This window comes from Oryctolagus cuniculus, chromosome 5 (genome assembly GCF_051225735.1).
Source record: "Oryctolagus cuniculus isolate XC-2025 breed Fujian yellow rabbit chromosome 5, ASM5122573v1, whole genome shotgun sequence".
Classification (NCBI taxonomy): Eukaryota; Metazoa; Chordata; class Mammalia; order Lagomorpha; family Leporidae; genus Oryctolagus; species Oryctolagus cuniculus.
The window spans coordinates 31533421-31546898 of record NC_142871.1 but is presented as its reverse complement, the minus strand read 5'-3'; the positions used below and the strand labels follow the sequence as shown (position 1 = coordinate 31546898).

Sequence of the window (13478 nt, the reverse complement as noted above, 5' to 3'; positions counted from 1 at the left end):
AGACTGCTCTAGGATAGGGAAAAAGAATCAAAAAAAAAGTGGAGACAGTGCATTCTCAGGGGAGGACTGGAGGGAAAACTGCAGTGGAGATTCTGTAGGAGGAGGAGAGATGCTGTGGATCTGTGTGAAAGGTGCAGATACACAGCAATGAGCACGGACAGAACATACAACCCCAGCAGAGCTGAGTCAGAGAAACCATCAATGTTGGAGAGCAACGTGGGCTCACACTACAGCAGCCTGTGCCCCTGGTGACACAGCCAGAGCAAGAGCCTAGCAGACTACACTGTCTTTGAGTTTGGTCCAGAGCCCTGAGGGGAACAGGGTGCCCACTAACCCAAGAGAAAAAAAATGAGGGCACATTTCCCTCTTCCCATCCCCCACTCAATGGCGCTGGACAACTGGATGAGAGAGTGTGAGAGACATTCTGGACAAAGAAGATAACAGCTGTGGCAGCTCTTGTGCATGCACCCAGCAACTGGCAGGACAGTTGTCATCTTGTCTGTAAAGGCAACCACAGCAGCTCAGGTGCACGCATCCAGCAACGGGTGTGGAAAAGGAGCCATTCCGACATTATTACCAGTTGCAGAGACACTTGTATGCCCAGAAACAAGTGGGGAGAAGTTACAATTGTGAAATGAGTAGAGCTGAGGTTGATGGCTATTGTGCATGCATGTGATCTGGGGATTTTACCAGAGAGAAAAATCTGCATTCCCCATTGACTTAGAGTCTGGCTGGGAGGAGTGACAGGGAGCTGAGTACCCACATAATGACCTTGAAGTGTTCCCAGCCTCTCAACATATCATAGATTCTGGGATGCACACTGCCTAAGTGGAGTACCCAAAGGTAGCTGGCTCTGGGAGAGTTTCTGCTTCATTGTGCTTGGGACAGGCTAGTGGGGTGGAGCAGATCCTCTGCAACCTATGACTGTGGGAGCCTTGTGTGGTGAGACTGTGAGAAATCTGATTATATGAGAGGGCAGAGTGTGTAGCTGGGTCTCTTGTCAATCACTGTGCAGCGCCACATGCTCAGAGTTCCTTGATTGCCTGGGATGGATCCTTGCAGTGGGATCCATGCTCACACTGAGGACTGCACAGAACATTTAGGTATCTCAGGTGGAAGCATGGATGAGTACTGCACCCACTGAGGGCTAATACCAAGGCATCGATCACTGTGGAAAAGGGGACGTGAGGCTACAATTATGCCAACAGAGGTGATCATAACCCCCCTCTACTGTTAACAAGAAGAGATCTACCACACCCAACTTGGGTGTCACCCTACATACTCACCCCACCCTGGAGCACTGAGCAGAGGCCCCTGACCACATTCAGCACACACCTCTGGGTATTTGCTGAAAGAACAGACATTCCACTAAGCCACAGAGGAATAGTTCAAAGATAAAAGTTATCAGAGGAAAAATACCAATAAGTATCTCCACAAATGCCTTCAAAATAAATGCAGAAATTCAAGAAGCAAAAATGAGGAAGAAAACATGATTCCCCCAAAGGAACATAACAACACTTCAATATTAAATGTGAAGATGAGAAGATTGACGAACTGCTTGAAATACAGTTCAGAAGATTAATCATAGGATTACTCAGAAACAGTATGAAGTAAATTCATGAATTAAAGAAATCCATACATGACATAAAGAAAAATTCTTCCATGAAATTGAGATTTTGAATGGAAATCATAATGAATTATTAGAAATGAAGACTTCACTATGTCAAATAAAAAATACAGTGGAAGCCTAACAATAGACTTGGTGAGGCAGAAGAAAGGATATTCAAGCTAGAAGACAAGCCTTTGGAAAATTTTCAGTCAGACCAAAAATAAGAAAAAGGGGAAAAGAAGAAGAAATTAGAAAAATTAAAAACAGTGTTGGAGATTTATGGGATACTTTCAAACAATCCAACATATAGGTCTTAGGAATTCCTGAAGGTATGGAAAGAGAGAATGAATTGGAAGGCCTATTCAGTAAAATAATTACAGAAAACTTCCCTACTTTGGAGAAAGAAAAGGACATCCAAGTACATGAGGCACATAGAACTCCTAAATATTCCTAGATATGACCAGAAAAGAACTTCACGATGACACATTGTAGTCAAATTTTCAACAGTAAAACATAAAGAAAAGATTCTAAAATGTACATGAGAGGAACACCAGATTACTTTCAGAGGGTCTCCAATTAGACTCACAGCTGACTTCCCATCAGAAACCCTACAGGCTAGGAGAGAACAGAGATACATAATCCATATCTTAAGAGAAGAAAGTGTCAACCCCAAATACTGTACCCTGAAAAGTTCTTGTTTATGAATGAAGGTGAAATAAAGACCTTCTATAACAAACAGAAATTGAAAGATTTTTATCACCACTTGTCCAGCCTTACAAAAGATACTTAAGGATGTGCTACACACAGAAACACAGAATAATAGTCATCATTATAAAAGAATGTGAAGGCAGAAAATCCCCCCGTAAAAGTACAAAGAAATCCAGAGTAAACAATAAGAATATTTATGGGAAACTAGCAGGGCCGTGTCATTACTTATCAATAGTAAATTTGCCTGTAAATGGCCTAAATTTTTGAGTTTAAAGATACAGACTGGATGAATGGATTCAGGAACAAGACCCATATATTTGCTTCTTATAAGAAACACACATCATGAACAAAAATACACACAGTGAAAAGGTGGGAAAAAATATTCCATGCTAATGGAAACCAAAAAAGGGAAGGTGTAACTATGTTAAAATAGAATTTGACATAAAAACTGCTAAAAGAGACAGAGAAAGGCATTATGTAATGATTAAGGGATCAAATTCAACAGGAAGATGTGATTATAAAAAATGAATATGCACCCAATTCCAGGGTGCCTCCTGTTTAAAAGAAATGTTAGTGAATCTAACCAGGAGACAGACTCCAATACAATAGTAATGGGGAACTTCAACACCCCACTTTTATCAAGGGACAGAGCAATCAGACAGAAAATCAACAAAGAAACAACAGAACAAATTGATACTAGGGACCAAAAGTACCTAACTGATATCTACGAAACTTTTCACCTACAGTTGCAGAATACATGTTCTTCTCATCAGTACATGAAAGTTTATGTAGGATATGCAATATACCAGGCCATAAAGCAAGTCTCAGAAAATTCAACAGTCAGAATCATACCGTACATCTTCTCTGACCACAATGGCATGAAGCTGGAAATCAACAACTCAAGACTATCTAGAATATATGCAAACACATGGAGGCTGAACAACATGCTCTTGAATGAACAGTGGGTCATGGAAGAAATAAAAAAAATTTCTATAAATAAATTAAGATGACAGTACAACATATCAAAACTAATGGAATACAGCAAAAGCAGTGTTAAGAGAGAAGTTTATAGTGGTTGGTGCTTACATGAAGAAATTGGAAAGGTATCAAATAAATGAGCTATTAATGAATCTCAAGGACCTAGAAAAACAACAAACCAAACTCAAAATTAGTGGGAGGAAAGACAAAAGTAAAAATAGAGAAGAAATAAACAAAATTGAAGTGAAAAAAATACAAAAGTTCAGTGAAATGAAGAGCTGATTTTTTGAAAAAATAATCAAAATTGGTACACCATTGGTCCAACCAACCAAAAAAACTGGGAAAAGACTCAAATTAGTAGAATCAGAGATGAAAAAGGAAAGGTAACAACAGATATTCCGAAAATAAAAAGAATCATCAGCAATTATTACAAATAACTTTATGCCAACAAATTGGGAAGCCTAGACGAAATGGATAGATTCCTGGATGGATACAATCTACTCAAACTGAGTCATGAAGACAGAAAACTTAAACAGACCAACAATCAAGACAGAGATTAAATAAGTAAGGAAGACCCTACCAACAAAAAAATGCCCAGGACCAGAGGGCTTCCCTGCTGAATTCTACCAAGCTTTTAAAGAAGAAATAATTCCAATTCTCTTATGAAGTCAGCATTGCCCTAATTCCTAAACCAGAAAAAGATTCAACAGGGAAAGAGAACTAAAGACTAATATTTCTGATGAACATAGATGCAAAAATCCTCAATAAAATACTATCTAATCGAATCCAACAACACATCAGAAAGATCATTCATCTGGACCAAGTGGGATCTATTCCTGGTACGCAGGAATGGCTCAACATTTGCAAATCAATCAATGTGATACATCACATTAACAAGCTGAAGAACAGAAACCATGATTATTTCAACAGATGCAGAAAAAGCATTTGATAAAGTACAATGTCAGAAGTATAATGTCCTTTCTATAAAGTTCAAAATAGGAAAACTGAATTTCATACTATTGATGCATTATGTGTTTTTAGTTCACAAACATTTATCGTAAAACAGAAAAGCAAAGAATCATGAACCTGAAATTGAGAAGAGCTGTGCACTCTGGGGCAAGACAGAGATATAAGGTAAGAACAAATAGATGTAGACATAAGTTATTTGTACTGTTCTACTTTGTGGTGACAGTTCATAGGTATTCATTATGTTATTTAAAACATTAATACATAATCAAAAGAATTTTAAAGTTAGGATCACGGATGGAATGATGTTTAGGTCGCCTGATGTTTTAAAAGAAAACATAAAAAAAAGATTCCTTCCCTACTCTCAAGAAAAGAATATGTCTAGCAATCTTGAACTAAAACTTTAGGTAAAACAAGCATGGTAAGAAGGAGTAGGACATGGGGAGTAGAATCAGAGGGACATAAAAGTAGCGTATTCAAGGAAACCAAATAGATTTTGACCAAGGTTAATGAAAACGTTGTTCAGTGACATTTGTTAAACTATGGTAAGGCAGACTTTACTCAGGACCACAGTAGTAGGTATAGGGGCCTCTCTCTTGGGTATTGCAGTGGCAAAGTGGGATTAGGCTTAACTTTAAGCACAGTGTGGATAAGAGGGAATTTGTAGTGAAAGGGTGGGATGGGACTCAGTGGATGAAAAGTGTTTAGGAGGAAGCATTATGATAAGGAGAATTTTGTGTACACTAATATGACAAATTTCTGCTGAAGCCAGTCCAAATGAACAGCCATCCCTGGGAGTGGGGTGGGATGGAGGGTGAGGAACCTGCTCAGCAATCTAGGGTGATCACAAATTAGGGGGATGGGGAGTTTTGCTGAATTGACTTTTTTGCTAAATTGCTAAAATTGGATTTTACAAGGAAGAGCACAGATGGACGCAGTAACCTGGCTAAGGAATAGTCAACGAATGTCGAAGAATCTTTGTCACAAGGAAGTCAATGGGGAAAAATAAATGTAGGGTCAAAATAAACAGAAATATAGATCTTAGCAAACAAGATGTGCTCACCAGGTAGCAAAAAAATGTGTAAATTTCAAAACAAGGAAATTTGAACTACCTAGTGACAGTTATAAAGAACAAAAAGAAACAACAATGAAGTATAGCCAATAGAAAATGGGAAATAAAGTCACAGAAAAAATTCCCAAACAATACTGAGACAATACAGTTAAAAGATTTAAACATATTAAAAGGAAAAAAGAAAGAAAATATTTAAATAAACAAATGAGGAGACATACCAGAAAATATGACTAAAGGAAGCTGAGCTAGCAATTTTATATTATGTAAGGCAGATTTTAAGGCAAAAAATATCTTACGGGTCAAAGAGAGATCTGTGTACCTGTGAAGAGGTCCAGAACATGTTACAGTGACATATTGTGTATTATTATTTTGAAATTTATTTAGAAGGCAGAGAGACACACACACATATTCACATACATTGGGGGGGGATCTCTCATCTTCTGGCTTAGTCCCCAAATTCTCACAACAAAAAAGGGTTGGGCCAGGTGAATGCCAGGTGCCTGGAACTTAATCTCATCTCCCACTTAGGTGGCAGGGACCAAAGTGCTGTACCTATCTCCTGCTGCCTCCCGGGGTACACATTGGCAGGCAGCTGGAATCTAAAATGGAGCCAGGACTCAATCCCAGGCACTCCAACATGGGAATGTGGATATTCCAAGAAGCATCTTCTCTCTCTCTCTCTCTCTGTGTGTGTGTGTGTGTTAAATATTATGCAATCATTTACAGAATCACCAGTGGAAGTAACGTGACCTAAAGGCAATATGAAACCATGAGCTCTGCCTTTGAACTTCCAGCATGTTGGAACGTAAGTAAAACTTAAACATATATATTCTTTTTTTCCCCAAAGAAACCTTTTATAAGTACACGTTTCATAAGTACAACTTTAGGAATATAGTGATTCTTTCCACCATACCCATCCTCCTGTCCCCACTCCCACCCCACCTCCTCCTCTCTCTCCTGTTCTCTGTCCCATTCTCCATTAAGATTCATTTTCAACTGACTTTATACACAGAAGACCAACTCTATATTGAGTAAAGATTTCAACAGTTTACACACACACACATACATACAGAGCCTGAGGACAAGTTTTACAGCTAATTCTCATAATACAGCTCATTGAGGACAGAGGCCCTGCATAGGAAGGAAGTTAGTGCACAGTGACTCCTGTTGCCAAGAAGCATCTTATCTGGAGCTCCAGATGCTCATTTCCATACTGACTACTTTGAGCTGAAGGTGTGTGAGAATCAACAACTGCAGGATAAGGCTTTGTCTGAACTCCTGTTACCTGTGAAAAGCAGATCCTCTGTCACAGGTCCTCTGGGAAAGATGTTTGACTCAGCAGTTAACTTGTCACCTGGGGCATCCGCATTCTGCATTAGGATGTCTGGGTTTGACATTCCAGCTGCCTGCCAATGTGTACCCTGGCAGCAGGTTCAAGGACTTGGGGACCTGCTACCCACATGGGAGGCCTAGATTGATTTCCTGGCTCTTGGCATTGACCTGGCTTAGCCCTGGCTATTGCTGGCATTTGGGGAGTTAGCCAGTGGATGGAAAATCTCTTCACTGGTCTCTCAGTGTCTCTCTCCCTTCTTCCCTCCCTCCCTACTTCTCTTTATCTGTTTCTCCCTCTCTATCCCTTTCAAATAAAATGAAAATAAATAAGTAAAAATAAGAAAAGGAAACGAAAGTACTATTCTAAAAGGAATCATTTGAATGCAATTACATTAATTATAACATATAACTCTAAATCATCCATAATCTAACCAGCCCAACACAATGATTTTATTAATATATATTATCTAAAACATTCATACACATTTACATTCAAATAGACTTTAGCATGTAATGGATTATTTTATTTTAATTGTCATTGCAATATTTTCAGTTTACCTTAGTTGCTAAGTAAATATTTACTGTGTCCATGGGTCTTGAATTAAATTACTTTAAGAAAATTAGGGAAACTGTTGCATTCAATTTGAGGCTAAATTAGATAATTCTGAAATGACTGTCCTTATAAAATGTATTTTGTTTGTTTAGGATAAAGTCTAAGAATGGAATTATTTCATCTCAAGATATGATTGTTGATAGGGCTCTTGTCTTGTACAAGCATAGAGCTAATGAAAAGTCTGGAAGCTGTCATACAGGAATACTTGGATGCATACATCAGCTTCACCAACCCCATTTTTCAACAATATATTTAAGAAATCTAAAGTGCTGTTCGGTTGCTAATATTTTGTTTATTTTTAAGTTAAGCATGACTTGTCTCTTAATATACTGGTCTCAGATCTTTGTTAGTGGATTGAAGTTTTGGATTGAGTAAAGTTTTTGTGTGGAATAGATACAGCTGTTTAGCATCTTATGTTTATGTGTATAGAACTTTTGAATATATATATATATATATTATAGTAGCTCCAAATGTTCTTCTGAAGTATTTTCATCATTGCAAAGCAGAGAGTTAAATGTATCCACCAAATCTGATTTAAGAGTATTTTAGAAATTCACGGAAAATGGAATTGAGAGATAAGTTTATTCTGATGCATAATTTTTTGAAACAAATGCATTGATTTTTCATAATATGCATTTCCATGAACTTTTGAAGACCCCTCATATGTTCCACTCTGTTTTGCCTAGCATCGCTTTCCTTTCTATTTTGTCTTTAATGAAAAGTACTTTAGTCGTTTTGAAATGTACCTAAATGAATGGTACATTCATCGTATGTTATTAAACAATGCTCTTCCTGGAAGTTTTGCAACAAGGAAAGACTACAAATCAACATCAGCACTAAACTATCATATCTCCCATGAGTGCTCTTAGGCTCCCATTTGTTTTTCCCAGAACTCATTTGTTCTCATGGAAGTGTCCCTCTGGCCTTCTCTATCCTCAGTGAAGATGGTAGGGAATCTCCAATTCTAACTGCCTTCTTGGGTCACCATTCTCTACCAACCCCTACACTTATGTGCCATGGTCTAACTGCCCCTTCCAAAACATGGATTGAAGCTTAGTTACCCACTGGCAGTCTTGCGAGGTGTAGGTCAGGAGAGCAGAGTGGGCTCTGCCCCACAGATGAATTAGTGCTGAGTGTGGGGTCACAGGGTGGCTAAGTGACAAATTCCAATGATTCCTGTCCCTTTCCACTCTCTCGCTTGCTCTCACTCTCTCTCTTTTCCTTTCTCCCAGGCTTTCTCATCATGTAATGCTTTCTGCAATGTTACGACACAGCATTACGACCCTCCCAAGTTGCTGCCACTCTGCTCCTGCACTTCCTGGCCTCTAGAATCTTGAGCCAGATACGCTTCTGTTGTTTATCATTTTCCCAATCCGCAGTCTTCTGTCACAGCAGCAGAAGATGGATGAAGACATTATGGATGCAATTAAGTCTGCTTTTTTCTCTTGCTAATGCATTTTTATCTGTTTAATTTATAGTGCCCCAAAGCACCAAGCCTCAGAGGGTAGAAGAGAAGTGCTTCCTCCTCACCTCATGGGACAAAAGAAACATTAAGTCCATGTGGAAGACTAGACTGTGTCTCCCTAAATATAAAGCATGATTGAACTGCAGATCGTTAGAAAGCAGCAGTGGTAAGAAAGCTGTCTGCTCTCCAGTTCCCCTGCCTAAAAGCAGGACATAGATTTACAAAGACCCAAGATATTTCATCCTCCCTGCTGCCAGAGAGAGCAAAGATCAGCTGCTGATGGCAGCTTTGAACCCTTCTCCAATGGCGATGGTTCCAGAGGATTCACTGCTCTTTGTTGAATTGCCATATAAATAAGCTGAAGTGTAAAGTCACCTGTTTGAGAACATCTCATTCCCTAAGTGTCTCCTTTAAATGCAAATGGGACACACGTGTTAATAAACTTCTGCTTGTTTTTCTCTTCTTGACCTGCCTTTGGCAGTAGGATTCCGTCTCATCAATGAACCTGTGAGAGGCATTATTGTCTCAATCGATTCGGTGTGAAGCTATAGAAGGCCACGACTGATAAATTCTGGAGCAGCGCTAAACGTTCAGCAGCTATCTTGTCATCTGCCCTGGAAGCTAACATGTTGATAGTTGCTGGTTGTGTGTACCTGGAGGAAAAGACAAAGTCTCAGTGCAGGACAAGTGAGTTTGGGGAGTGAGGGGAGGGGAGCCTTTCTTCAGCTTCGAGAGTTCTAATGTGAGAAGACATCCCATCAGGGACCTCTCTGAACCTCAGCCTAGGAAATTCTGCCTCCCTGGGCTCTCATCTCCTGGCCCCGCAGAGAGTTCTTGATGGAGGGATCAGGAGGCATCTGATTTGCCCTGATTCCTGTTATTGTTCATCACGGGTGTCCTGAAGTGATGCCAGAGCTCTGATAAATGCTGGAGACACTGGCTGGTAATGACCTGGCCAAAGCACACATGGAGAACAGCCACTACCAGAAAGCTCTTGGCAGGCAATGCCCCACTGTGTGGCACTGGTCACCTCTGGTGCTGTTCTACCATCCAGCCCCTTTGATCTTGCATGCAGTATCTCAGAGGCCTCATATCTTGATCCATCATCCACTTTCTTTTTCTTGTGACATTTCTGGGCTCAGCTTGGCATTCAGCATTAGCTCACCACCTTGGGAATAACTAGAACTCCTTTCACATCACACATAGTAGGAGCTTAAGAGATCTGGACCACCTTCTTACCAGGTTCATCATGAGGAATAACTGCTTCATGATGAGAAATGACTGTGTTTAATTATATATAATACTTATGTCCAAAACTGTAAATAATAAAGTACAACACACTGTACTTTAGGAAGTGTGATTTAACAGATAATAACTACTTAGCAAGTGACCGCTAAATAAATATTAATTTGAATAAGCAAGCTAATTGGAGCCTATGTTCCTCCATCATATCATTATTTCTTTTTTTTTTTTTTTTGGTGCCAATGTTAAATACAGGTTTATTTAAGACATTGCATTTTCCACTTAGATACAGTGCTTATAAAGTGCAATGTTATTTCTTTTCCCTGTGCACATGTTCCATATTCAAGTATTGAGAATGCCCAGTAATTTACTATAGCAGCTGAACTTTAAAACTGCCACAGAATTTGCTACAAATTTGGGTCCTTCCATCTTTTACTGTGTGGAACAATGCTGCATCTACAATGGGATTGGCTTAATCAACCTCTTCAATGGTGGGCCCTGAGGAAGCACCACCAGATGGAGGAGCTCCCCCACCAGGGAAGCCCCCAGGCATGCCCCCTGGCATGCCCCCTGCACTCTGGTACAGCTTGGTGATGATTGGGTTGCAGACTTTCTCCAGTTCTTTCTGCTGATGCTCAAATTCTTCCTTTTCTGCGGTCTGGTTCTTATCCAGCCAGTTGATGATTTCGTTGCATTTGTCAAGAATCTTCTGTTTATCCTCATCATTAATCTTGCCTTGCAGTTTTTCATCTTCAACAGTTGCCTTCATGTTGAATGCATAGGATTCAAGTGAATTCTTGGAAGACACCTTGTCCCTCTGCTTCTCATCTTCAGCCTTATACTTCTCAGCTTCCTGGACCATACGCTCAATGTCTTCCTTGCTCAAATGGCCCTTGTCGTTTGTAATGGTGATCTTGTTCTCTTTTCCTGTACTCTTATCCACAGCAGATACATTAAGAATGCCATTGGCATCAATATCAAATGTGACTTCGATCTGAGGAACACCACGGGGTGCAGGAGGTATGCCTGTGAGCTCAAACTTGCCGAGCAGATTGTTATCCTTGGTCATGGCACGCTCACCTTCATAAACCTGAATGAGCATGCCAGGCTGGTTGTCGGAGTAGGTGGTGAAGGTCTGTGTCTGCTTGGTAGGGATGGTAGTATTGCGCTTGATGAGGACAGTCATGACTCCACCAGCAGTTTCAATCCCAAGTGATAGAGGAGTGACATCCAACAGCAACAGATCTTGAACATTCTCAGATTTGTCTCCAGACAGGATGGCTGCCTGGACAGCTGCACCATAGGCAACAGCCTCGTCAGGGTTGATGCTCTTATTCAGTTCTTTTCTATTGAAGAAGTCTTGAAGCAGCTTCTGAATCTTGGGAATTCTAGTAGAACCACCCACCAGGACAATATCATGGATCTGAGACTTATCTAACTTGGCATCTCGAAGGGCTTTCTCAACAGGGTCCAGGGTGCCACGGAAAAGGTCAGCATTCAACTCTTCAAATCGAGCATGGGTGATGGAGGTATAGAAGTCGATTCCCTCATAGAGAGAATCTATCTCAATGCTCGCCTGGGTGCTGGAAGAGAGGGTACGTTTAGCTCGCTCACAAGCTGTGCGGAGACGCCTGACAGCTCTCTTGTTCTCACTGATGTCCTTCTTATGCTTGCGCTTGAACTCGGCAATAAAATGGTTGACCATTCGGTTGTCGAAGTCTTCTCCACCTAAGTGGGTGTCTCCAGCTGTGGATTTGACCTCAAAAATTCCATCTTCAATTGTGAGGATGGACACATCAAAAGTGCCACCTCCCAAGTCAAAAATCAGCACATTTCTCTCAGCCCCAACCTTTTTGTCTAAGCCATAAGCAATAGCAGCGGCAGTTGGCTCATTGATAATTCTCAGTACATTCATATCATTATTTCATGACAGCAATTACATTCTGCTTAAAGAGAAAAGATGACTGCAGGTCAATTTTGACAATTTTTTGACACATTTAGTTGTAGTTTGGATTTATCATTTCAAAAACATCTTGGCCGGCGCCGAGGCTCACTGGGCTAATCCTCCGCCTTGCGGCGCTGGCACACCGGATTCTAGTCCCGGTCGGGGCGCCGGATTCTGTCCCGGTTGCCCCTCTTCCAGGCCAGCTCTCTGCTGTGGCCAGGGAGTGCAGTGGAGGATGGCCCAGGTGCTTGGGCCCTGCACCCCATGGGAGACCAGGAGAAGCACCTGGCTCCTGGCTTCGGATCAGCGTGGTGCGCTGGCCACAGCGCACCGGCCACGGTGGCCATTGGAGGGTGAACCAACGGCAAAGGAAGACCTTTCTCTCTGTCTCTCTCTCTCACTGTCCACTCTGCCTGTCAATAAAAAAAAATCTTAATGTCTCAATTTTGACCAAAATACCATCAGTCATTTGGTAGTGAGCTTTGCAAAATTGGATGCAGAAGTTCTGATTTGAGGTCAAAATGGTCTCACTTCATTTAACGAAAATGCACCTGTTCTTCCTGGTGGGATTCTAAGAAGAAAAAGAAGAAGTGTCATGCCAAAGATCTTCGCTACTCTCGCTTCCTACCTTCTCACTAGAGTGGAATAAATTCCCACGTATTCGACAAGTACAGCATACTTAGTCATTTCCAAATATGGAGGAACATTTACCGCACACCTCTGGTTCCTTAAACCTATACACGTAGAATCAATAAACAACAAGAATATTTGTTTCTGAGAATTCACCAGAAAGTTTGGTTTTGAACTGCCTGTTCATTAATTTCACACAAAAATTACCAGAGAGGTAACTGATACTGCCAAACAGCTTTTAAACAAGATGGTCACTCTTCATCCTGGTAAAGTTTCAGGGTTTAGCTTTTTATCAAATCAAATCCCCATAAATTAAATTACGTGGTCTAAATTGGTGTAAGCCTCCCTCAAATTGCCATTACTTTTTGGCATTTGTGAGTGCTGATATAAGAAATGGTCCTGTGGAATTAAGGTCTCTGTGCTTTCTTAGCAATGTCTTTTGCAGATTAATAACCCTGTAAGTGCTATATTCAGAGCTACTCTGAATGTTCCAGGCTCATGCTTTACTGAATTTAATTTTCATTGTGATCTTTCTAGGTGGATGCCCTACTTCTCACTTTATCATTGATAAAACCAAGTCTAAGTTAAGTTAAATTACTTGGTCATAGCTAATAAGTACTCAACACAGAATTCAAATCCAGCTCCCTGAACTTGAAGTCTATGACCTCAGCCAATGATCTATATTATGATTAGGTGACTCACTTTCCCTAAGACAACGATTCCAGTAATAAATTATTGTCATAAAAAGAGAAGAGGTGACCTGCAGAAGGGAGGAGCTATGCTCTAGAGCCAGTAGTCTGGGTGAGGCAGCAAGCCCAGGCAGGAGGATGAGTAGCATGTATAAGCTTGCCAGGAAATTCCCAGATTCATTTTACCAAGAAGTTGGAAAAAAATTGAACTTAGATCGCTCAAGCCTGC

At 40.6% G+C, this 13478-nt stretch overlaps 1 pseudogene across 1 annotated transcript; it reads right to left on the bottom strand.

The window, feature by feature from the left end:
- Positions 1-10200: 10200 nt before the first annotated feature.
- LOC100342299 (heat shock cognate 71 kDa protein pseudogene) lies at positions 10201-11900 on the bottom strand (annotated as a pseudogene). Its single transcript, XR_016233678.1, has one exon. The product of XR_016233678.1 is annotated as a heat shock cognate 71 kDa protein pseudogene (transcript).
- Positions 11901-13478: the final 1578 nt, after the last annotated feature.